A 4,064-nucleotide genomic window follows, 5' to 3' on the forward strand; every position below is an offset into this window, starting at 1 on the left:
TGACACCTGTGAACACTGGTCCGTCCAGAAATGAATTCCATTCGGGTCATTTCTTTGTTTTCCAATCATTATTTTCTACGTATTTCAAGGCACAGCAGGCTCCCTATGGAAAACTCAGCAACACTGAAAAACATAAAATGGAATGATAAAAATCATCTGTAATCCCGCTATCCAGAGATGATCAGTGTTCACTTCTAGCTATGTTTCATGTCCTCTGCGTGAGTGCACGCGTGTGAGTGTCGGCAGAGAAAAAGTTATGCATTTGTATATATGTTGGTAGATATGCACATATGTACAAAGTGGGAATCATCCTATCGAGTGTTCTGTATCTGTCTTTTAAGTGATCATTAAAGAGTCTCAGAGGAGAGGGTTTCACACTTGGCCAGGTGCGAGCTGACTTATGAGCTGGTCTCCAGAGGAGCTCTGGCTTAAGCCGAAGTTCCAGAGGGGAGGGTGTCCTCTGAAAAAGTACAGAATGTGCCGAGACTCGGCTGCCACGGGGCGTAGTCCCCCAGAGCCCTAGGGAGCTCTGCAAACTTTTCCTGTTGGTTTCTTTTGTCAGTTTTGGTTATTGGAGAGATTTCAGTGCAGGATGCAGGTGTCGCTGAAGGAATCTAGGGAAGGATGCTGAGGGATCCAGGGAGTGGACACAGCAAAACTGATAGCCATCCCGAGGTCTCGGCAGGGCACCAGGAGCCCATTCCAGACGAGCAGGTGCAAGAACTGCACCCTCAGGTCAAGGGCACAGCTGCTGGCCCTGCGGGGGAACAGGAGAGATGTGCCCCACCTCTACTTCCTCCCATCCCCCTCCTCTCTTGTGGGTGCTGCCCAAAGTGAGTGCCCACCAGCATCCAGAGGACGGTTCACGGTGATGCCTTCCCAAGCGCTCAGCCTCCTAGGAGCAGACAAGGCCTGGCAAGAATGGAGAGAGTAGGTCTGGGGACCTTGGAGAAGTGTCATAGCCCCAGCGGTCTTCAGCTTTTTTGGGGGGAGCATGAGACCAGGAACCACAACACCAACCGCTCTGGAGCAGAACCTCGCCTGTCCTGTTTGAGCTGAATGTTTAAGCCCAGCCAATTACTGTAACTGAAGCCAACAGGAGTTCATCCCCTCCACCCCCACGTGCAGCAAGCCAATAAAAGGCTGACACTGAGTGAAGTATAGGCTTTTTATTGATGACGCACCACCCACAAGAAACGGGCTAATAACAGTAGAATTTGCTTTTCATCAAAACCGGTTCATAACGTACGCTCTTCATTTACATGCTACGCCATCAGGGTATCTTCACGCGAGAATGTGCACAGATCTTCCCACTGATTTTCTTTCTTTTTTTTTTTTTTTTAAAGATTTTATTTATTTATTTGACAGAGAGAGACACAGCGAGAGAGGGAACACAAGCAGGGGGAGTGGGAGAGGGAGAAGCAGGCTTCCAGCCTAGCGGAGAGCCCGACGCGGGGCTCCATCCCAGGACCCCGGGATCATGACCTGAGCCAAAGGCAGATGCTTAACGACTGAGCCACTCAGGCGCCCCCCACAGATTTTCATTTTACTCTGTAACATGTAGAGAAGAGAAACCCAGACACCTTGATTTTGAAATACCCCTGTGAGACCCTTGAAGGGGCAGCAGGTGGCCCAGCTGCTGGATGGTTGCCGTTGGGTGATTTCCACTTGATCATGACTTCCACAACCAGATGAGCCTCTCCGCTTTGCCCACACACCCATTCCTGCATACATGTGGAGTCAGACATTCTTGCGGGACACCCAGGGGACTTCCCATCACACGCATGGGAATCTGGGACGTGGTCGGGGGAGGGGAAGGGCTCGGAAGAGGGTAGAACACAAGAAGGGCTGTCCTGTTGACTTGCAAACAGAAAGGACACTCCTCTCCAGACTTGTCACTCTGGGGGCTGTGGGAAGGGACCACGAAAGCCCCAGCCCGCCTCTGTCTGGATGAGAAGTTCTTCTGCATTCCCTTCACCTGGTGACAGGTAAACTGGGCCCAGAGAGGGCAGGACACTTGTCCAAGGTCACACAGGGGGAAGCTGGGACACAGATCCCCCATCCCCATCTGGTAGCACATGTCTGTCTGTGGAGAGCAGAGCTCCTGGAAAGGAAGGAAAGAGGAAGGGGTCTCTGTGTCCCCAAGAGAGCAGAAGGATCAGAAGGAGAAACCACCAGCAGGGCCGGGACCTACTTAGGGTTTCCTGGGTGTATGTCCTGCAGTCCTCAGCCTCGGACTTCTGGGGGTCCATGGGGATGACAATGAACTTGTCCCAGGTCTGGCAGCACCTCTGCATGGGGCAGTGGAAGGGGTAGAAGTCTCTGCAGCAGCTCCACTCGAAGTCCTTGGGGTCCAGGACCACACTGCCACATAGCAGCCAGCGCTCCCTTCTTGTCCTCAGCACCTCCCCTGGGGGCCAGAGGCAGAAAGCCTCTGCCCTTCTCCTGCTCCTTCTTGCCCTTGCCTTTTTTTTTTTTTTTAAGATTTTATTTATTTATTTGCGAGAGAGAATGAGAGACAGAGAGCACGAGAGGGAGGAGGGTCAGAGGGAGAAGCAGACTTCCCGCTAAGCAGGGAGCCCGATGCGGGACTCAATCCCGGGACTCCAGGATCATGACCTGAGCCGAAGGCAGTCGCCCAACCGACTGAGCCACCCAGGCACCCTTTTTTTTTTTTTTAAAGGGGCCAAGTGAGGTTGACCTACAGGAGTTTTCATAGAAAAGCTTCACCAGGGCGCCTGGGTGGCTCAGTCGTTAAGCGTCTGCGTTCCGCTCGGGTCATGGTTCCAGGATCCTGGGATTGAGCCCCGCATGGGGCTCTCCGCTCAGCAGGAAGCCTGCTTCTCCCTCTCCCACTCCCCCTGCTTGTGTTCCCTCTCTTGCTGTGTCTCTCTCTGTCAAATAAACAAATAAAATCTTAAAAAAAAAAAAAAGCTTCACCAGCTGGGCCCCTAGTGGGACAGGCCTCTTGACGTTGGCTCTTGACTCAGCCCATCACTCCCCTTCTCCCTCTGAGCCCAGCAGACGGCCTGTTTTTGCTCCCGCCCAAGAAGCACTCCCTGCCCCCAGCACCCACATGCAGCTCGAGGGGGGATCCTCACAGGAGCTACCCCAGAACCCGAAGTGGGGAGCAGTGGGAGCTAGGTCTGCTGCAGCCCTGAGGCTGGTACTTCAGCAGGGCAGAGGCACCGAGGTAGAAGGTGTGCGCCACCCGTCTGTAGGCGACGCCCCTGCCCCTCCTTTCTGGGCCCCACTCAGTACCAGCTGCCTTCATGGTCCAGGCCCCTGGGGGCCGAGGATGGGGTCCCAAATGGGTCCTAGGGCTGGCCCCTCTGCCTTTATGGTTTGAGTTTGAAGTGGGCACAGTCCCAGTTTGCTAGAGCCCCAACCTTCTGACCCTGTCTCCTGCTGTTTCCCTGACTTACCCATGCAAAGCCAGCTGGCCAGGGTCCCCTCCAGAGACCACAACCTGTGCTTCTCAGGGGGCTGGAGCCCTTCAGCCCCTGCCCGGGGCCCCCAGTTCCTCTAGAGACTGAGGCTCAGCTCATCACTCAGTGTCTCAGTTGAACTGGCTGATATTTCATACTTGCCTCTCAGACGTTCCCCAGAAAGCCCTCCCATCCTCTGCCACCCCAGAGGGGTCAGACCTCCCTGTCCCCCACACCATGCTCACCTCTGGAGAGATGGAGCCTTCCATGCAGGAATGGGAGCAGCAGGAGGAAGAGAGCTGCAAGAGAGAGAGAGATGTGAAGGTTGGGGAGCCTCCAGTGGGAAGAGACAGGTGGTGGGAGGCCCTTACCAAAGAAGATGAGGAGTCAGGACTCCCAGCAGGCACCACTCCAGGGCACTGGCCTGCACCTGGCTGCTGCTGGTTGGTGCATATCATGGCAGCCACAGCTCATGTGGGGCGGGAGCCCTTCAGGGGAGTGTGTTGAGTACCTCCCTTCGTCTTTGTAGGGGTAATAAAGAATATATCTGTTAACCAGTTTTACCGGTTCTTATATAGCTTCAGAAGCCTTTGTTAAATTCATAAGTGATAAGTATACCTTTGTTATGCTACTGAG

General features: G+C 54.0%; 1 long non-coding RNA gene across 1 annotated transcript; it reads right to left on the reverse strand.

Annotated features, from left to right (window-relative positions):
• Positions 1–1,478: 1,478 nt before the first annotated feature.
• On the reverse strand, positions 1,479–3,789 carry LOC110572771. The gene is made up of 3 exons (XR_002479882.1): positions 3,674–3,789; positions 2,195–2,291; positions 1,479–2,104 (listed from the first exon to the last, which is right to left on the reverse strand). It is a non-coding gene; the product is annotated as an uncharacterized LOC110572771 (long non-coding RNA).
• Positions 3,790–4,064: the final 275 nt, after the last annotated feature.

Source organism: Neomonachus schauinslandi, chromosome 16 (genome assembly GCF_002201575.2).
Source record: "Neomonachus schauinslandi chromosome 16, ASM220157v2, whole genome shotgun sequence".
NCBI classification, from domain to species: Eukaryota; Metazoa; Chordata; class Mammalia; order Carnivora; family Phocidae; genus Neomonachus; species Neomonachus schauinslandi.